Source organism: Trichosurus vulpecula, chromosome 6 (genome assembly GCF_011100635.1).
Source record: "Trichosurus vulpecula isolate mTriVul1 chromosome 6, mTriVul1.pri, whole genome shotgun sequence".
Lineage (NCBI taxonomy): Eukaryota > Metazoa > Chordata > Mammalia > Diprotodontia > Phalangeridae > Trichosurus > Trichosurus vulpecula.
The window spans coordinates 245,337,784-245,360,849 of NC_050578.1; positions in this window are offsets into that span (position 1 = coordinate 245,337,784).

The following is a 23,066-nucleotide window of genomic DNA, read 5'->3' on the forward strand; positions in this document are numbered from 1 at the left end:
GATGGAACTGAGGCGGGGAAAGCCTAAGTGACTTTTTCAAGGTCACAAAAATCTGCGATCTAAAACCTGGCCTTTTGACTGAGTTTGGCGAATTTTCCATGAAATCACTCTCACTGCCTTTCATGTTGATACAAAAATAAGCAAAGGGTCTATGATTCTCTTAGCATGGGAGCAGGGAGGAGGGTGACTCCAAGTATGGGAACTCTATTCACCAAGGAAGATAACTAGCCATCAGGAACTTAGGAGATAAGTCATAAGGGGTTGTACCAAGGAGAAATGACTTGCCCAGAGTCACACCATCAGGGAGGTAGAATTCAAACTCAAATCTTCCTTATTCTGCTCCCTCCTCTCCACTTCGATACCTCATTTAAATACCACATTAAAGTTTACTCTCACGACAATCCTTCAAGACAGGTAGCACACTTGTCCTTAGCCATTCATTTACTTTTTCATTTACCATCCACAATAATAGCTAACATTTATACAACACCTACTATGTGCCAGGAACTGTGCTAAGCACTTTGCAAATATTTTCTTATTTGATCCTCACAACAACCCCAGGAAGTACGTGGCATTATTATCCCCATTTTACAGTTAAGGAAACTGAGGCAGACAGAAGTTAAGTGACTTGCCAAGAATCGCATAGTTACCATCACAGGCAGGATTAGAAATCAGATCTTCCTGACTCCAGGACCAGTGCTATATCCACCATCACCTAACGTTCATTCAGATATCTCTCTTTTATAGATGAGTGCTTTTGAGTAGCAGCATAGTGGCTTTGGAGCCAACAGCCCTGGGTTTGAATACTACCTTTGCCATTATTATTCTTGGAAACTTGAGCAAATCAGTTGGTTTCCTTGGGCCTCTGTAAAGGGAGAAGGTTAAACAAGATGACCTCTGACGTCTCTCTAGGCTCTCAATATATGATTCTAGGTCTTTTTGGTCTTGCTAAGTATAAATTGAGACATTTAAATAAGAAGGCATCTTAGAGTCTATCTAAGGATAAGTGAGTGAGGGAACACCATCCAGGAGTCATCAATAGGCTCGTAGAGTAGAGCTGAGAAGCCTCAGAGGCCATCTATTCCAACTCCCCATTTTACAGATGGGGAAAGTGAGACCCAGGAAGTTTGCCCAAGATCACCCAGGTGGTCAACCTCAGAGGCAGCATTGGAACCCAGCTCCTCCTACTCCAGAGCCAGCAAAAAAAAAAAAGTTCCACTGTACCATGCCTTGCCTCCCAAGAGAACATTCCTTTCTGAAAGGAGAGTTCAAAAAAGGAATATTCTACCCCTAAATTGCCTGTCACATACTGCTTTTTCCTACAGCTGTCACAAGGGGCAGCTAAGTAGCACAGTGAATGGATCGCCAGCCCTGGAGTCAGGAGGACCCGAGTTCAAATGTGGCTTCAGATACTTGATATTTACTAGCTATGTGATCTGAAACAAATCACCCAACCCTGATTGCCTCGCCAAAAAAAAATTAAAACAAACAAAAAAAATGCAACTGTCATATTCCCAGAATCCACCGGGATAGGAAGGGGAAGAAGCAAGCATTTATTAAGCACCTGCAATGTACCAGGCACTGTGCTAAGCGCTTTACAAATACCTCATTCGATTCCCACAACAACCCAAAGAGGGAGGTGCTATTGTTATCCTTGTTTAACATTTGAGAAAACTGAGGCACAGAGAAACTAATGACTTGTCCAGGGTCATGCAGCTAGTAAGACTGGCCAGAGTCATCTTGCGGAAACCTTTTAAAGCCCCTGGATTCTGTGCCGAGCAGGGAGAACAGGGTGGGAAGGACTCTCCTCTGTGCACCACACAGTGTCACTCCCTTCTCACAAAACTGGACCCAAACACTGCCTCTTCTAGGATTCCTGCTCTGCTTAGCCCCATCCCATTCCTTCCACTCCTCAGTGTTTACACTTTCTGACTTTTTTTTCTTCTTCTTCTTTTTTTTAATAAGTGCACACCCTGTGTCCTTTCAGAAATCCCTATGACTTTTTCCACGAGTGTATGTTTTGTGGTCTCAGAAAGCAGATAAGGAAGCATTACTCCCCTCTGCTACAGAGAGGCGAGGGACTACCTGGGCAGAATGTTATGTATGCCAGCAGAAGTTATTACTGAATTGTTTTGTTCAGCCTTTTCTTTGATTCCCTCCCCCTCCCCCTATGCAAGTGCCTTCTCTCCCCGAACCACCTTGTCCCTATTTTGTGTAGATATACATACATGTGATTGTAGATTCAGAGATGGCAAGGACCTAAGAGACCATCCAATCCAACCCCTACATTTTACAGATGAGGAAACCAAGGCCCCAGAGAAAGTGACTTGCCCAAAGTCACCCAAGAGGCAAGATGGGATTTAACCTGTGTTCAAAGTCACTTGATGGCTCTGGAGGAGAAAGTGAGGCTGGTGACCTTGCACAGCCCTCCCTCACTCAAAGTCACCCGAGAGTTGTATCATTTCCCTGATGTCATGGTCCTCTTCGAGAACGAAGGACAAACACAACAACCTGTTGTCTACCATAAGAGAATGGAAGTGGGGCAGCTAGGTGGCACAGTGACTAGAGTACCGGCCCTAAGTTCAAATCCAGCCTCAGACACTTGACAGGCTTACTAACTGTGCGACCTTGAGCAAGTTACTTAACCCCAATTGCCCTGCCTTCCCTCTCCCTGCCCCCCCCCCCGCCCCCGCAAAAAGAGAGAGAGAGAGACAGAGAGAGAGACAGGGAGAGAGAGAATGGAAGCACCTGAAAAATAGACATGGCTTCATTTTTTGTCTTGGTGTGCTGGTGCCTTGCACGCAATTACTCACCCTAAGTGATTAATAAATACTTGTTAATCGATCACAAAGTGTGTAGTGGGGGAGGGGAGATATACCAAGAGATTACTGTGATGTCAATAGGCAGTTAGGTGGTACAGTGGATAGAATTTTTAGTCTCTTCATTCCTCTGGGCCTCAGTTTTTTCATCCACAAAATAAGCTCTAAGGGTCCCTTAGCTCTAAAATTTTCCTCTCATCCAATGTAAGGGCTGACTGCTCCCCTGGATCTTCTCCAATTGGTCCCTTTTCAGAAGCAGAGGACCTGGATTCAAAAGCCAGCTCTATGACCTTGAGAAGTCACCTATCCTTCTCCCAGGGTTCAGTTTTGTCAGCTGTAAACTGGAGGGAGGAGGGAGGGGTTCGACTATGTAGCCTCAGAGATCTAGGACCCCATGATGCTATGAGCAAATGGGGATTGCCTTGTCTCCCCATCATCTAACAGCAACTGGGGGCTCCATTTTGAGGACATCTCCCTGGCCAGCCCAGGCCCCACAGGGCAGGGTACTGGCAAGGGTACCATCTCCACAGATCATCATGCAGAAGCTCAAGGGATGGACTATCTATATTTCTCCAAGTAAAATGGGTCATTTGATTGGTTTGGCAAAGTGACTTTGTCCTGAAACAGAGAGGCAAGTCCTTGCCTCTACACTCTACTAGCCTCAAGCCCTCTGTGACCACTACTAAACTCCTGACTCAGTTTCACTTCAGGAATGGGTCACTTAATAGACAACCCCTGTCCAGAGAATGAATATTCTTGCCAAATATTAGGAGCATTCAAAATAAAAGAAGCCCCAGTGAGAGGTGGGGTGGGGTACTGGGGTTAACACAACTTAAAAGGAAGGTTTGGGGGCCCATGTAGAGCAGAGGTTAGAGCACTGAGCTTGGAATCAGGAAGACCCATCTTCCTGAGTTCAAATTTGGCCTCGGATGCTCATTAGCTGCGTGACTCTGGGCAAGTCACTTCACCCTGTTTGCCTCAGTTTCCTCATCTGTAAAATGAGCTGGAGAAAGAAATGGCAAACCACTCCAGAATTTTTGCCAAGAAAACCCCAAATGGGGTCATGGAGAGTCAGACACAACTGGAAAAAAAAAACTGACATTATCCTAACTCTCTCTCTCTGTGTCTCTCTGTGTCTCTGTCTCTGTCTCTGTCTCTGTGTGTGTGTGTGTGTGTGTGTGTGTGTGTGTGTGTGTGTGTGTGTAGAAGCTCTATCTGCCCCTGAAGTAGAGCAGAGAAGGAAGTGAGTCAGGCATCAAAGGGCTGTCCTTCCTCAGGGAACTGTCCCTAATCACTATTATCCCCTTACAATAATACCGTTTCAGAGAGCTGGGGAGCCAGAGTCCTCTGTAGCCATGTAAAATGCTTCCTGTATTTGCCAAGCCAAACAGCGGCCCGGCAATTAATAGAATTCAGCTATTCCTCCCACTCTGATAAAGCCACGGGGCTGCTGGGGCTTTGGCATTGTCCTAGGGGCCACCCCCTCATCCTCCCCCACCCCCAACACACACACCTCATCCTCCAGCCTCCTCCGCCCCCCCAGCTGGGCCCTCTTCCCTGCCTACTCCAAGATCACAAGGGCTTGGGCCCCAGGAGACTAAAGAGAGCTAGCAACTTTCTGTTTGGGTCTGAAATTTCACAGAGATGAAAAATATTTTCATACTCTCACTGAAGGGTTATCACAGAGAGCATCCCCCAGGAAACCCCTGGATGAGTCATAGCCTGCTTCCTCCTGTCAAACAGGCCTCCACCGCACCACTGACCTTGGTGGTGGGGGGAGGGGGGGACCCAGGGAAAGTGGGGAGACTCAGAGAGGTAGGTCGGAGAAATTGATGCCTTCTCTACCAAAACTGATAGGCTAGATCAATGGCCTCCAGAGCCCACCCAAGGTTCTGGAACATTCAAGCATTTTAGATTCTTACAATTAACTCTGCTCACTGGAAGGCCTTCTAGGAACTACTCTGGAGAAGGGATTTGGCCCCGGATAAATCACTGGTGATTCTCCAGGAGCTGTCAGAAAACAGAGTTTCATGGTGCTAAGAACCCCTGGCCTCCCTGGCCTCTCTGGCCTGAAAATCATTGGGCAATACGCAGATAATTGGACATTACAGAGACTTGATCTCATCCATTCTTGAGGCACCTGGTCCAGCATTGGAAAGACCGGGCCTCCTGTTTCTCTAGAGGTGGGTATTCATTCTTGTCATAGAAGCCAGAGCCAGAGCCAGGGCGGGTTTTTCTTTGAGTGGGCCAAGTCTCCATTTAATAAGAGGAAAAAGAAATTCAGTTGACTTCTAAGTCATTGCAAAATTCTCATTAAGGCCCAATGGAGATGCAACCTCGCTTAGGATCATAGATTTAAAGCTGGAAGGGCCCTTAGAGTTCATCTGGTGCAACTTCCTTGTTTACAGATGAAGAAACTAAGGCCCAGAAACCTGAGGTGATGATGCCTAAAATCGTGCAGGTAGCAGAGCCACAATCTGACTCTGATCATGTCTCTTCACCCTATCACATTGATTCTCTGCTTTGGGGACTTCAGGTAAGGGTCCACATTTTCCCCAGAGTAAATACGAATTAAGTCACTTAGAAGTCTGCTTGAATAAGGCTCAGGGCAGCCTGTGAAGCAAGCCAAAGAGGATGTGGGTCTTTTAAAATTGGCTCTTTCTTTATGGGAAGTCTCTCTCTCCCCGGGTGATTTGCAAATGCCTTCTACATTAGGTAATTTCCCCTCAGATTTGGGCTTTTGCTGTGTGTTAGGTTTGGACACACATACGAGTCCTAGAGGTCCTGAGGGAAACCATTTCTGGAGTCCCGACATCCTTCTAGGTTGATTCTGTCAGGACAATCCAGATTTAGACTGTTAGAGCTGGAAGGACCCTCAAAATGATCTCCTCCAATCCTTTGATTTTACAATTGGGGAAGAAGAGGACGAAGAGAAGTGACTCGTCCAACTTGCCACCCCTGGAAGCCAGGACTTGTGATTCTAAGTACACCTGCCTCTTGCCACTACATCAAGCTTCCTCTTCCCTTAGCTCTCAGGTTCTGACATTCTAAGGCAGGCTTTTTTTGAGACATCATTTGTTATTGTGAACAGAATCCTGGCCTTGGTATTGGGATATATGAGCTCAGTTCCCACCTCAGATACCTACTATGTGACCATAGGCAAAAAATTACACCTGCATTTCAAACCTCATGAAGTTGATGCCAGGAAAGAGCTGAATAAAGGTTGTTATCGGTGAGTCCTATCTGACTCTTCTTGACCCCGTTTGGGGTTTTGGCAAAGATACTGGAATGGTTTGCCATTTCCTTCTCCAGCTCATTTTACAGATGAGGAAACTGAAGCAAACAATGTAAAGTGACTTGCCCAGGGTCACCCAGCTAGTAAGTGTCTGAGGTCACATTTGAACTCAGGTCTTCTTGACTTCAGGCCTGGCACTCTAGCCACAGTGCCACCCAGCACAATAAAAGTAAACATTTGTTATTTTGGGTAGGAGTTGATTTAATTATTATGTCGTGTTCATTGGCTTTATTCCTAAAGGGATACTCAAGTATTTTAGTTTCCCAGAAATAGCAGATCTATGGGGTGAAATTCAATTTTAAAGAAATATTTATTTGTTAGGGGCTTGGGGGGGAACAGACCTGAGATTTCTTTGGATAGGGAAGACATAAGCATTTATATAGCACATACTACGTGCCTAGCAATGTGTTAAGTGCTTTAAAAAGGATGAGGATTTAAATGAGGATCTCATTTGATCCTCAACCCTACAAAGTAGATTGTGTGATCCCCATTTTGTACTTCAGGAAATTGAGATTAAAGGACTTGTCCAGGGTCATACAGCTAGTGAGTGTCTGAATACAGGTTTGAACTCTGGTCTTCCCGACTCCAGGCCCATCCACTGTAGCACCTAGCTACTTCCTGGTGAGGAAAATCCCTCTATCAAAGCAGAGTGACACCTGCTGGACAATTTATACTCTTAGAGAATTTTCTAGGCCAATGAGAGGTAAAGTGATTTTCCCAGAGTCACACAGCAAATACTCATCAGGATTCTAACCCAAATCTTCTTGGTTCAGCACCAAAGCTGCCTCCTTCAACAAGAATTCAAAATTTATTTTATGCATTTGTATGTTTATGTTTATTCTTCATGAATAAATAATTTAACATTTAATAAAATATTCATATTCATATTTTATTTTTATATATTCTTTTAACATCACCTACATTTTCCACTGTGTTCCTTCTTCCCCCAGATAGGCATCTCTTAACATAAAGGGGGAGTAAGAGGAGGAGTGTTCAGTAACATCCAAAAAGTCTGATGTTACACGATGGACCTGGAGTCAAGAAGACTCATCTTCCTGAATTCAAATCTGGCCTCAGACACTTACTAACTGGGTGACCCTGGGCAAGTCACTTCACCCTGTTTGCCTCAGTTTCTTCATCTGTGAAATGAACTGGAGAAGGAAACAGCAAACCACTCCAGTATCTTTGCCAAGAAAAGCCCAAATGGGGTCCTGAAGAGTCAGATACAACTGAAAAATGTCTAAACAACAACAAATTGCTATATATAAATGCTAGCTAAAATTGTTTTGAGAACAGGGGTTCTTAACCTGACTTCCTTAAATAGATTATATCTTGATGCTATGTATTTTATTTTATGCATTTAAAAATATTAATCTGCAAAGGGACATCTAAGGCACTTCAAACAGTTGAAAACCTTTGTTTTAGATTTTTCCCTCAAACATGGGCATCACAGAAAGCCAAGAATGTGAGCCCCCAAAAGCTGGGGGCACATTAGGCCACATCTCCAGTGCAGGCCTTGCAGTCTGTGATAGATAACAAATCAATAGCAAGCATGAGGAAGCAACAGGAAGCCAAAGGCTAATCTTCTCTGGCCAAGCAGTGGGAGCAATTTGGAATACGGAGAATAGAAAGCATGGCTTCTGATGGGGTGTACTGGGAATCGGAAGTCCTCTCCCCTCCCACTTCCATCTCTCCAATTTGTTTCACTTAACAAGATAATTTTTAGTTTGTATCCCTTTATTTGTGCTATATCTAACAACAACAACAAAAAAGGGCCAACTTAAAACTTTTACTTGTTACATCATAGTACCCTAAAACTTTCAGGGCCAAATGCAATGATGAAATCATTATTATTACAGAAGACATAGGCTTAAGTCTGGGTCTCTGCAACTACCCTCTTGGCCAAACTGCCAGTGAAGTCCCTTACTAGATCAGTGACCATGGGGCCAGTCAATTTATCTTCTGCCTCAGTTTCAGCATTTGTAAAATGATAATAATTATTATAATAATATTTAGCCATTTCAGTCATATCCCACTCTATGGATGCTGTAACCTTGGGCAATATCCTTCACCATTCATGGCCCAAGCCGACAGACTTTTGAAATGATAGTGTTGGACTAGATCTCTCCGATCATAAGCTGTAAAATTCCACGAGGCAAATTAGTAATTAGCACAAAATTGCCAATAATGCCGTAAATGGTAGAACCCTTGAGATTCTCCTTGTGTAAATGGGCTATAGGCCTAGGGTAATTTCAGGCAATTCAATTTTAAGAAGAAGAAAATGCTTTTTAAAATAATGGCTGGGAATCCTAGCCGGGCAGTCCAGTTTGTTTGCTATTCAGCTTCCTCTCAACATTTCCTTTTGCAGGTTTCATAGAAGCATTGACCTTTGGGCTAGAAGCAAAATTCTTGTTTTCCTAAATATCCCCTCTTGTCTAGGCTTCGCTGCTTCGTTTTGCTTTTTAATGGCTTAGGTTTCTCAGACTGTCAGAATAGGAGGTTGGAGGGCTTTAAACTTGAGAGGACCTACTGCCTGTAGAGACACAGTGTGAGCTGCTATGTCTCCAGGTCGAATTATTTTGTGATGGAAATTGAGCTGATGGGGATAAGTCAATTAACTCCAAGCTGGCAGGGAAGCCTGCCTAACTCAAAAATTATGTCAGCAGGAGAAACAAACAAAATCCTGCATCATTATGACCATAATAACTCACATATCTACAGCGCTTTACAGTTGACAAACTCTTCCCCTTCTTTAAGGTAGAAATTAAAAATGCTACTCTTCCCATTTTATAGCTAAAGAAACTGAGGCTTAGAAAGGTGACATAATTAAGTAAAGAAAAAAAGTAATGAGTATTCTCTGGCCTCTTTCTCCCAGAGCGATGTCAGTTACATCTCCCCCTCAAGGTTGTAGGGACACCTCTGAGGGATCATGGGGTTTGAGGTGCCTGTGGCGAATGAAAATCCCAAGAAACAGTTTCTGGGTGATTAATAATCATTTTATTAATTAGGTTAGCTGGCAATCAATAAATTGGTGGTCAGTGGTTTCTCTTGGTAACCAAAGACCCAAAGGAAGACCCCGAAAACCCTTAAATACTAGGGAATTCTGAATGGGAATTCCCCGGACAAGTGAAAAATCAACGCTGATTGGGGGACATTTAATGCGGAGGTAGACTAAAAGTCTTCAGCAACTCCTGCTGAGAACATGGCTTGATCATGAGATTCAGCAGCCTCCAGAAATCTGAGCAGGGGAAAGCCCTCTCCATATAGATCTCTCTGGTTACTTTTCTCCTTGATGAGCTGGGTCACCCTAAACTCTAATGAAGGGGACCAAGGACAAAGGTTCCTTCTCTCAGGGTAAGGAATCACTCAGACTGGATTTTGTTTATACTCTAAAGAGAAATTAGGTTTCCTGGTTAGGTGGGGTCCTGCCCAAAGTTGGATGAGGTCTCACCCAAAATTGATGAGCTTGTGCCTTGAGGACTAGAAGCAATCTCATATCAGCCATGCCCTTCACTGACTCACTGATCTTAACTGGAGTTGGGCCTTTACAGAAAACAGAAGGGAAAAGGTTGGATCACAATGAATAATTACTTATTGATATAATAGTAAAATATTAATTCTCTCATCCCAGTCCAGGAGTGTTTCTCCCACATTTACCTGCCAAAGACTAGTGTCCAAGTTCCATTTATCTATTTAATACCAATGAACTTTTACAAAGACAAATTTACAGTGAAGGCATAGCAACAATACAAGTACAAATATTTCTCTCCACAACCTGCCCTGCCCAATCTACCCTTTACTACTTTTGTCTCTGGGGCAAATGGGCTCCTTTTTAGCATAGTTTCTTCATAGCAGTGGTCTTACCAAGTTCACATCCTAATGCTGATAAATTACTCCTGTTTTGACTACCTCTGCGCTGGGTCCCAAAGATTGTTCTTTGAGGCATCGATGCCAAATTCAACATAGACTCAATTCCTGGACTCCCAGACTCCCAGACTACCAAATGGCTTACTGTCTTGACTTTTCAAAGTTCCCAAGGTCATAGCCTCCAACTTGGTTTCCTTTAGTTAAAATGAAAGCAGGCAAAGAATTAAGATCCATATTCATGAAGCTATATTTTGGCCTCAGAGGAGAAAAAGCTGAAGGTCACTTCTCTTACAGTATTATATCTCACTGGACACTTAGCAATGAAGTCAAACCAATGGAAGAGGCCCAACCAAGAGAGACTAGCCTGAGGCAGACTAAGGCCTTTCAAAGATACCACAACTTTAGCCAATCAACTCACCACATGGTTAGCAGACCAGAACTGGTTACAGAACATCTACCCATGATCTAAAGTCTCCCCAAGTTACCTCTGTCATATGTCATCACAACATTCCCAAAAGCAGGGTCTTTGTAGGGAATTCTATTAGCTGAACCAGCTGGTGTATTCTACACAGGTTCACAAGGACTGGGCTTATTGGTCAGGCCCTGGTTACAAAAAAATAACAACTCATGTTTAGATAATGCATGTAAATCTTGCAAATGAAATAATGTATGTGCAATACTTTGCAAACCTTAAAATATTGATTAAACATCAGATGGGATTATTATTGTTATTGTTAGATGTTTTTATAAAGTGCTTTCTTCACAACGACTCTGTGAAGTACTTAATGTGTAACATCCTTCTCACTGTCTGTCCTGCTTCACAGATCAGCCAGGTTTTAGCCCATTAGGGAAGCAGGGAGTTAAGTGATTGAGAAGTGAGGAGAGGGGGCAACAGAGTTAAGACAAGCCTCAAACCAAAGATCAAGGTTAAATCTAAAAGAGGGATTACAGAGTGAAATGGTGGAAGGTTCCTGGGGTCTGCCACTGTGTGAGGAGAGATAAATGTCAGAACCTAAGAGCTTCCTTGCTCCATGATGGCTAGTTGCAAACAAGCAGTGACAGTGATGAGACATCAAAGAGAAAAATATTGGCCATTAGAAATTCCAGTTCATACCAGATTCCAAGTCCATGTTTATTCCTGCAGGAGAACACAGATCAAGAATTCCTGCGCTTTCACCTAAAGATCAAGTCTATAAGTTGGACTTGATGGCTGCTGAGGACCTTTCCATTCTCCAGTTGTGATTCTGTGACTAGTCCTACTGGATGCATGATTTTAATAACAGTTGAGAATGGTTTTGTATTATCCATAGTCTTTGATCCATTAGCAGGAAGAGTGACCATGTGGAGCTAATTATATTTCTTATGTAAGAGAAAGTGACCCATTAAGGGAATGGCCCATGAGGGTTGACTTGTTTGGAGTATGTCTGCTTCTAGGCTCCTTGACAAGTCACTTGTCTGGGCACAAGTCTGCTCAGAGTTCTAAGAGACACAGTGATGGAAGTTAAGTCTGACTCAGAGCTCTAAAGCAGCGGTCGCATTTGAATGTGATAAGCTATAGAAAATGGGAATAAATGGAGAACCCAGCTTGCTAGGCTTAAAGCTGAAAATGATGGTTGCTACAGTTTCTATGGAAGAATCAGTCCTTCTTAGAAGAGTAGCACCTTGGAAGAGAAGAACCAGAGAATCACCAATTGTATCAGCTAAGCTGAGACATTGTGTCCAGTGGGATTTTAGTCAAGCACAGCGTAGATCAGTTGATTAGCTTGGCTGTGAAAGAATCTGTTCACCACAGAAGCTGCATCCATCCAGGAACTTTTAAGGTCAGCTCTTGAAACAAAATGAGAAAATGAAGTTTGTAGTTACCCAGACACATGGGTTTTCCTCATTCAAGTTCCCCTTGTCAAGTTTCTATGTATGCCCATTCTTCTTCATGGACACTGAGTACATTGGTGGGAAAATGTGACCCTTGGTTTATGTTTGGATTTCAGTATGTTTATTATTCCTGCATTTGCTCCAATACATGTGATAACATGTGATGTTTTGCGGTTGTGGTTTTGTTTTGGGTTTTTTTTTTTTTTTTGCCTTATTAAGTAACTCCTAGTGTTTAAGATTGAACTTTGTCAACATTGTGAGTGACTGTTTTTGTGTAAATAGGAGCATACTGGGGCCTGTAGTACTGAATACAAGGTGTGTCTTCCCCCACTGGGAACCTAGACCTGCCAGTGTGAAGATGGGTTGGAGAGAGAAGACAGCCTAGAGAGTGAGTGTAAGTGTCCATATGGCCCATTTGAGAGGTAGAAGGAGTTATCCCATGCATGTAAGTGACCACCCTGTGTATGAATTAAACTGGAATCTTAGGATTCAGAGTGGCCTATGGACTATCTGGAAATTGCCTAGGTCTTGGAGAAGTCATGGGTATCCAACCATGTTTTATATGGATGGTCTGTTTTGTTGCTTTTATTGATTCTATGCCAAGGTTAAAATGCTGGCATTCAGGGTGGATACTCTAGGGGAGATTTATAGGGGGATATGGACAAGAATTACACAGGATAAGAAGGTGCCTACTCATTTTCTATCCTCACAAGGCAGTGCCCACTCCTTTGAAATCAGAGATCTACAGAACTACTGAAAGGAAAAGACAGGATGAGAGCATCCTTCATAGAATGGATTTTCTTTTCTTTTTTTAGAGGGCCATGAGCTGATAGAATCACAGAATCATACCTTTAAAAGTAGAAGGGAATTAGATGTGGTGTAAAGAACCCAGAACCAAGGGCCATGGGTAGAAATTGCAAACAGACCAATTGATGCTTCATGTCAGAAGAAATTTCCTAACATTTAGTTGTACAAAAGGGCTGTAAACCCTCGGTAAAAAGCAAGCTCATTGGGAGCAGGGAATATTTTACTTTTCTCTCTGCATTGTCAGAGCCCAGCATATAGTAGGAGCTTATTAAATGTTTGTTGGAATGAATTATGTTGTTGAACTTTACCCTCCTCCTCCTTGGAGAGAAGCTTGTCAAAAAGGGAGGAAATGTTACATGTTGTCTTTAGGTGAAGGAAGTCAGCCCTCTTCAAAAACTTTTTATCTCTCCTCATACAGATAGAAACACTTGGTGTAGGGAGTGGTCAAGAATGACTGCTTGGTAAATTATATTAATAGAAACATCCCCCCCAAAACCCCAACTAACTAACAACAACAAAAAACAACCATACCACAAAAAAATGGAAACGTAAAAATTTAGAAAAGACTAGGACCTGATATTGCACCTGCTTCCAAAGAAGTGGATGGTTGGAATAGACCAAGTTTGCTTTCAAGAAAAACCAAACATTTCAAGTGGGGAAGGCTGAATGAAGCCCCTTGTAGTCTGTCTCCTGGGTGCCAATGATAAAAGCCACACGTGATATCATTAGGACATAAATGCTCTGGCTGAGCTCTTCTCCCTCCCATCATAAAGAAGCCTGAAGCTTATGCAGAAAAGAGCAGTGTGATATAGGTGCAAACCCATGAGATCTGGAGTTGGAGGACCTACAACCAAATCTTGGATCTGCTGCTTGGCAGCTGCATGCCCTTGCACAAAACTACTTCAGCTCTTCAGGATTGAGCTTCCTCATCTTAGAAAATAAGGTGGCTAGACAAGATGACTTTTAAAGTCTCTTCCAACTCTAAATAATCGCTAGCATTTACAATGCTTTAAGGTTTGCAAAGCACTTTGCAAATATAACCTCAATTGATCCTCACAAAAGCCCTGAGAAGTAGATGTTATTATATTTCCATTTTTCAGATGAGGAAATTGAGACTTTTAGGGGGTAGGTGACTTGCCTAGGATCACATAGCTAGTAAGTATCTGAGGACAGATTTTGAGCTCATGATTTCCTGACTCCAAGTACCATGCTCTCTGCATTGTGCCCCCCAGCTACCTAAGCAAATCTAAGATCTTATCATTTCCAAGATCCTTTCTACCATTGGGTAGCTAGGTGGTGCCATAGTGCATAGAGCACTGGGCCTGGAGTCTGGAAGACTCATCTTCCTCAGCTCAAATATGGCCTCAGACCCTTACTAGCTGTGTGACCCCAGGCAAGTCACTTAACCCTGTTTGCCTCAGCTTTCTTATCTGCAAAATGAGCTAGAGAAGAATGGCAAACCACTCCAGGATCTTTGCCAAGAAAACCCCAAATGGGGTCATGAAGAGTGACCAATTCCAGCTCTATCTCCATGATCACAGGATCTCAAAAGTCCCCTTCTAGCTCTGATTCCTACAAGGCTGTGTGGTACAATGGAAAGAACAGTGAACTTGGAATCAAGGGACCTGAGTTCAAAACCTGACTCTATTACTCACTTCCTTGTTTGACCTCGGGCAAGTCACTTAATCTCTAAAAAACCTCAGTTCCTTCATTTGTAAAACAAAAGAGGTTGTATTCCGTGGCCAGTAAGGTTCCTTCTGGCTCTCAATCTATGATTGATCATTGGAGCCTCTAAGAACTTTGTTGAGAGGGCTCTAACAGAGGCTTTTCTGAAATCCCATGTGGATGAAATAGCCCTTCAACTTCCATGAAGGGCTTGGGACATACAATGTGTAATTTTATAATAAATAAAGTGTCTTGCCTTTATCTCTATCAATGGAAGTCCTCTTTATTACAGTTCCAGATTTGGCATCACTTCCTCTGGTAGCCTTCTTGATTTCCTCCCACTGAAAGAGATCTCTCCTTTATAAAATATTTGCTAGCCCTTTTTCTGGATCCATTCTTTGCTCCCATCTCACAGCACTCTCATTTATATCAACTCAAAGGAGTTCCCTGATCAGATTGATGAGCTTCCAGAGTGGTAGCCTGTGCTCATGACCTTTGATTGCATCTCCCCAGGGAGAGTATGGAGAGGTCCCTATGTGCCTCTGGAGGAGAAGTTTCATTGATGGAGGTTGGTCTCAAAATGAGTCAATTGGTTCCTGCTATTGTGGAATGGTCTCTTGTGGCTTAGAACCACCCTGTCTTGGTACAGGGCTCAAAGAATTCCCATGACTTGACACAATGGAACATACTCACTGTTGGTTTGTTGGCATAAGCTTTATTGAAGGATATATGGGAGACAGAGAGAAGTTAGCAGTCTCAAATAGTAATTGCTATTTTCTCATTAGCCCCTGCATCAGTCAGTCCCCACATTCGGGGATGAGACAACCAACACTTAGGAATCTGATCTGTGTAGATTAGGACTTTGAATAGAGGTAGGGAACCACTGCCTCAGAGGTTCTCTAGGTAAAGGATCATAAAAAGAGGGATCCTTAGCTTCAACTCAGGGACCCATTTGTTTATGTCACAGAGATTTCCTCTACTCTGAGGTCAAGGAAGAGGCATATTCCCAAGGCTAGATGATAAATGTAGATCTAGGGACATGGTCATAGCTCTCAGACTGTTCCTACTATCCAACATACCCATTTGTTCTGGCTGGGAAAAAAAATCCACTAGACCTGTTGGTCTTCTTTTTCATCAATTTCACTTTGCCTATGACATGCTGTGAGTGCAGATTCATCCTGGGATCAGAGAAGGGGCTTATCATCTTCCCACACCACCATCTCTACAGGAGTCACCAGCAGCTGCCTTGAGGCATGGTGTTAGGAGTTCTACCACCACTAGAGAGGGGCAGCTGCCCCAATACACTGTTGTAGGTAGGAATGTGCTCACACTATCACTCCATTTTGTATGGCTGAAGTCTCTGCCTCATTTGAACTGTGGAAAGAGTACTAACTCTCAAGTAAAAGGACATAGGTCCAAGTCTTATTTCTGATATTTTAGTGCTGTGTGACTTTGGGTGAATTATTTTACCTTAATGGAACTTTGTTCCTTCATCTGCAAAATGAGGGGTCTAAACTATGTGGCCTTGGAGGTCCCTTTCAGCCCTCAAGCTATAATCCTTCACTCAGTCCTGTCAGATCTACAGACTTGAAGTGGTTCCCAGGCTTAACCTGAGAGAAAAATGGCATCAGAAGCTTTTTTCTAAGTTCCAACTGCCTGAAAGTCAGCTTTCTGAATTTCTGATTTAGTGGCTGCAAAGAAGAGGAACATCTTATCTCCTTTTAACTTTGAAGTAATTGATAATGTGATTTTAAATTGTATTTTGTGGCCTGAGAGTGCTTATTATATTTTACACCTCCACCCTATTGGATCAACCTAACTTAAGCCTGGTCCACAACAGGGAAAATAAGTGAAAGAAAATGATGTTTTGGGGGCTAATCTCAGGATTGACTCCAGTCAATAGAAACTCAGAGTTAGATACCCTGGGCCATGGGTTACATATGTCAATGTCCTATCCCTCCGATCAGATTGCAAACTCCTAGAAGGCAAGAACCATGATATTTTTAATCTTTGGGTCCAGAGTCCCTCTGGCATTGTACATAATATGCCCTTAATACACATTTGATGAGCTGAATTAAATTTGTATATTCATTATATTCAATTTTGGTTAAGTAACTATAAATAAATCCAGGATGAAAAAGTTTGTTCCTCTCTGACATGACCACATTTAAGCCCCCGATTGTCCCCTCCCCTGTAATGTCCTTTTGCCATTGACTATGACTCACTTTCATTATTTCTCACTAAAAATTTTTTGTGTAGCAAATGTGCATTGACCATTAAAGATTTCCAAGAGCCCCATGAAAAAGATAATTATAGTGCATTAAAAGTGACTGGATTTAGCCCTTAGCATAAGACATTTAAAAAATAGACATTTTAGAAAGCCTGTTAGTATTCCAAGAGTCGCCAGTTCTATGACTTGAATGATCATTAAAAGTTGACCTTGACCATTAACAAAACTAGCAGAAACCAGGCCAGAATGTGGAGGCTGGGAAAAGGATAAAGAGCTAAATCAGAGTCTAATCTTCCCTCCTACTTTCTGTTAAATAACTTCTGCCTATTTTTATGCTTATGCCTCTTATCTCTTTCTACCTACCAGCCCTTCAACAGGGTTGGCATCTCTAAGTGGTGATATGGATCCCACAGACTGGGTAGGGTGAGGAAGAAAGCCCCAACCTTGCCGTTCTACTTTCATCATTCACTAGGTAGGTGAGGGATCTTGGACAAGCCACCCTCTCTGAGACTCAGTTTCCTCATTTATAAAATAGGGACATCTGCAACAATCAACCAACCAGAATTTATTATCAGCTCTGTACTAGACACTGTTCTTGACACTGGGTAAACAAGTACAAAGAATGAAATAATTTCAATTCGCAAGGAACTTAAGTTCTAGGGGGGAAGCCAATACATATAGAAAGAAGGAAACAAGCAATTATTAAGCACCTACTGTGTGCTGGGCACTGTGCTAAATGATTTAGCTCATTTGATGCTCACCATAAGCCTGGGAGGGGGTGCTATCACAAGCCTCATTTTACAGTGGAGGAAACCAAGGCAGAGCTGCCATCCCTCTCTCACCCCATGCTCAGCTCACCTCCTTTTCATTCCTTTATTGATACCTTTTCCAATCAATCAATTAATAAACATTTATTAAGTGCCTACTATGTGCCAGACACTATGGTAAAATCTGGATCTAAAGGGGGAAACAACAAATACATATGCACAAACAAACTAGATTTAGGATAAATTGGAAATAATTAAGAGAGGAAAAAGCACTAGAATTAAGAAGAATTGGGAAAGACTTCCTAAAGAAGATGTATTTTATTTGGGACTTGAAGGAAACCAGAATTTGCATTCAATCTGTCATTGGTATCATGCTGCCTATGCATCCCCAACATCCATGTATCCTCTGTTCTCTGGGTGACCCACAACTATGACTTCTCAGAGAATATTCCATTCCATCATACCCAGCTGTCTAATATCGCCAGAAGAAGTTTGGTGTTAATGATAAGAGAGAAAAAAAATGATGCAGAATGCAGACCACTTCCTGAGAAAGAAATGATAAAACAAATATACAGAATAAGACATACATTTTTGTACATGGCCAATATGGAAATTATTTTTGCTTGACTGCACAATTGTTGCAAGTGCATTTTTTTCCAGTGGGGAGGAAGAGGAAAAAATGCTTGCTCATTGAAAAAAATTAATTAAATTTGAAAAAAAATGGTGTCATAATATTGGTTTTATTGTATACATAATATATAATTATATAATATATTAAATATTACATTATTATGTAATATAATGAAATACTAAATTATACAAATACAGAAAACATTTTGGGGGGGGTGACTTGAGGCATTAAAAAGCACTGCACAATATCCCAAAAGGCAATCCAACCTACTGTCCTCCTCTTCCTGTCCAATTCTGGGCCCAGCTCATATTATCTATCCAAGACATGCCCAGCTTCCTGGGCTGTCCATCCAATTGTATAGCATAATCGAGACAAGAGGCAGTGTTCATCCACTTGGTTTTTCCAGATTGTGAGGCCAAATTCTTTAGAAGGATTAAGGATCTTATTTAGGGGACCCTGAAGTATTCCAGGGTTTGAAGCAATCAGCCCAATGCCACCTGCAAGCAGCAACCTTTGGAGGACCTTAACTGCTACAAAGAATCTCTTCAATTAGGGACTGAGCACCCACCTTTGGTGAGGATATAAATATAGTTTTACACCTCATTTGATATTGATAATCACAGGATCACTGAACCTGTGTTTGATATCTGAACCTGATACCTTTGTATATCTCTTGTGTCTATCAAGGGATGTTTATGATCTTATGTGGGAGAAGAGAAACTTTGAGCCTGCTCACTGTCTATTTACTGTGATTGTCTAAGAAGTATGTAAACTAATGTAGTCATTCTATTCAGAGGTGTCAAACTCAGGGTCAGCACAAAACTCTCTGAAAAAATTAAAATGTAATTGAGAGAATGTCTAACAAAATAAATAAAAAATACAACAGAGACAATGTTAATTTGTGGTTTTCCAAGTCAATCTATGGCCCACAGGGATCCAATTTCTATTCGAGTTTGATACAACTGCTATAGGTCATCCATCCAACTACATAGTGTAGTTTGGACAACAGACATTCTTGACCCACTTGGAGAGAGAGGTTGGTGTCAAAAAAGATGGATTTTTATCTCAGGGACAAAACAATTTTGCCACTTGGGGCAATTTTCATGAAGCATGCCCTCAAATCAACTTTTTAAAGGCAGGTTCAGTTGGTGGGGAGAGGGACAAAGGAGAAAGAGGTCTTAGTCACTGCTGGGAAGGTTACTAGGGGGTGGGGAAGGGGTTTGCTGAAGGAACAGGAAAGGGCTGGGCCAGAATAGAGAGGTGTTCATCTGAGGTGAAGTCACTAGGGTGGGAACACAGGGAGACAAAGGGTGCTATCTGATAGTTTCTTATTTTACTAATTATTAATGAAAATTAGGGGCTAAATTTAAGTTGATTCTATGATGCTAACGGAAAGTAATTTTCACCAATTTAACATAACTAACTCATTTAACTAATTTACATTAATATTCTGGGGCATGAGCCATTGCCCTGGTTAACCTATCCTAGTTACATGCTCTAGTCAAGGAGAAAGCTTAGAATTATTAAAACCTCTAGGAAATTTCCCAAAGGCAATTCAGGCCCCAGGTCATTGTCCAATGGTGGTGCTTGACTCAAATTTATGTAATGCTGAAACAACTCATTCCATCGAGGTCCAGCTCGGCCTATCCAGCTGCATATCACAATCTGAGCAATATGCAGTCTTTTTATCCCATAAATATCAAGAATCATAAAAAGCTTTTGATTCCTATCTTCCTATTTTCTGCCATATTCTTGCAGAATCACTGGTAATGGCTGATATGAGCCTACACCTACTATTTAAAAGATGGAAGATTTTTTTTTAAAGATTACAACAACAAAAGGAACAAAAAATAATAATAACCACCTGAAGGAAAATAATCTCTTTAAAAAAAAAATTAAAAGCCAGGCCAGCCAGCCTGCTCTGCTGCTGTCAAGTGCAGAGGAAAGAACAGTGGAAAAGAGAGAGGGAGGGAGGGAGGAAGGGAGAGGGAGGGAAAGAGAGGAGGGGGGAGGGAAAGAGGGAGATAGAGAGAAAGAGAGAGAGAGAGAGTATTATTCTTCAGATTAAAAGTTCCAATCATCTTCCAGATTAACTACTGAGACATTAGCTAATCCCAAAATAAAAACCAATACTGGAGCATTTAAAAAGTCTAAATTTAAGATTTTCTTTGTTCTGTCCAGCCCTGGGATTTCATTAGTGCAGGAAAATTCCCTCTGCTCATGCAAATAGGCTCTTGTTCAGTCCTTTAGTCAAACAGAATTATCTAGGGGCATTGAGAGGTTAGAGTCCCAAGGCTCCCTTAGAAATATTTCCTATCAGGGTGAGGAAAAGAAGTTTGGCATGAGGAACACACTTTCCAGCTCAGATAGTCCACCTGCCTCCTTTTAGGAGTAAGGAAATGGAGAAGGGAAGTAATTCTGACAAGATCAGAAAGATCTTTTGGGGAGACCCACCACTAAAATCTCATTCTCCCAACTCCCAGTCCAGTATGCTTCTCCAACACTGTTCTGCTTAACATTAAGATGTAATGTTCCTTTCTTTATTATAAATTCTCTGCATAATTTCTATGAGGCAAAAAGGCAGAGAGAACATCTGTCAGCAAGCATCATAAAGGGAAAACAAAGGGTCCCGCTTCATCTGTACAAGGCATAGATGATAAACAATTAAGAATAAAATAGATTCATCGGAGGCTCTCTCTTTTCCCTTGGTTATTATGACCACTTGTGGTTTTTAGATGACTAATTTATATAGAATTTATCTGGAAAATGTGCAAGATTAATAAATGTATTATATTGTATTTTCTATATAGTAAAATAATTCAGACTGAATTAATTTGGGATTTGCAATAATTCAATGTAGTGTATGTGAATCTTACCCCCCATCCCCCCACCAAAAAAATACCTTTTGTTTTTAAAGGCACAGATAACATGGTATAGTGAAAAGTAGACTTGGAAAGAAAAGACTGGGGTTCTAATTTCATTTCAACCACTTAGAAGCCTTGTGGCTCTGGGCAAGCCACTTAAACCCAGAGTTTTAGAGTCTTCATCCATAAAATGAAGATAAGAACATTTTGCCTATCTCTTACCCAAGATGGTTGTGAGTATTAAATGAGACTGTGAGGGCAGCTAGGTGTTGCTGTGGATAGAATGCTGGGCCTGGAGTCAGGAAGGTCTGAGTTCAAATTTGACCTCAGACTGTGTGACTCTGGGCAAGTCCCTTCACTCTGTTTTCCTCAGTTTCCTCATCTGTAAAATGAGCTGGAGAAGGAAATGGCAAACCACTCCAGTATGTTTGCCAAGAAAACCCCAAAACATTGTCAGGAAGAGTCCCTTAACCCTGTTTGCCTCAGTTTCCTCATCTGTAAAATGAGCTGAAGAAGGAAATGGCAAACCACTCCAGTATCTTTGCCAAGAAAACCCCAAATGGGGTCATGGAGAGTCATATGTGACCAAAAAAAGACAATAAAAAGCAGTGAAGGTTTTTTCTAGGCTCTGTAAAAGACAGATTCTGAAATTATCATCAGCCAGGAAGTATTGATTGAGTGCATGCTACCAGGACTCCCAGTAAAGAGCACAACAGCCAAACATGATCTGAGCAGGGGAGAGGCCAACGGGATGAGTGGCGGCAAAGGCTTCCGCAGTTCGCCTCTGTGGGAGAAGCCTAACTTGGCGTTCTCCTTCTCCTCCTCCTTTCCTCATTGTCCCAGATGATGCTGCCTTGCTGCTCCCTCCCACACTCAAAAAAGGCTTCTATTTTATTTGTATAAACTTACCTTTTAGTACCCTCACCCCTAGCAGCAGCAGCCAAAGAATGTAAGTTCCTTGGGGGCAGGGATTGCTGTCTTTGTATCACCCATGCCGGGCCCAGGGCCTGGCAGTGATAGGCACATTATACATGCTTGCTTGCTGCTGGATTGATTAAGTAGCACCCTGGTATAATAGGAGTGTGGACTTGGAATCAAGGGATTTGGGTTCAAATCCTGATTCTGCCACTAGCTACCTGTAGGATCTTGGGAAAATCATCTAACTTCTTGGACCTTAATTTCTTCATCTGCGTATGAAAAGACTGGACTAGATGCCTTCTGTTCATCCTTCTATCTGTGATCCTAGGACCCTGGATTTCTGAAGGCTGTGCCATGAGAACCCAAGATCTAGAAGCTCCTGCCATGTTGAAAAGGCATTGAATATATTCCTGAACACTTGACTCTCCTGTCAGAAGACCAGCCTCGCTAAGTTTGAAGATATCTCTCATAAATGAATAAATGAATTTTGTTGTTGTTCAGTCATGTCCAACCCCTTCATGACCCCATTTGGGGTTTTCTTGGCAGAGATACTGGAGTGGTTTGCATTTCCTTCTTCAGCTCATTTTACAGATGAGAAAACTGAGGCAAACAGGGTTAAGGGACTTGCCTAGGGTCACACAGTTAGGAAGTGTCTGAGGCTGGATTTGAACTCAGGAAGATGACTCTTCCTGACTCCAGGCCCAGCACTCTATGCACTATGGTGCCATCTAAGGAAAAGTATTTATTAGACACTTTGTGCAGCTAGGCAATGCAGTAGAAATGGTGTATGTGTGTATATACAGATATAGATATAGATATAGATATATACACACATATGTATGTGGGATATTAGGGTTTATATATGTGTGTATATATGTCCATATATGTTAAATGTCATTTATATGTAGGGTATTAGAGTATGTATATACATTAGCTTTTTTTTTCATGTTGTTTCCCCACTAAAATGTGAGCTCCTTGAGGGCAGGGACAGTGTTTTGTTTTTTTTTTCATTTCTTTGTATCCTTAGTGCTTAGCACAGTACCTGAAACATAGTAGGCACTCAATAAATGCTTTTTTGACTGACCTACCACTTGTGATTGTTGTAGAAAGAATTCTTCATTGGGCGTAGACTGTTATATTAACATTTATAATTTACCCTCTTCCATGGTTTTGTTATATCCTAGATAAGACTTTGTTCACTCAAGAGTCTAACCACCATTTCTGCGGGCAGTCTTCCTAACAAACCTACTAGCAAATGAATTTTGAGAATCTAAACTGTTTGTAGGTTGAGGGCTTCTTACACTAAGACAGGCCAGTGGAATATAGTTATC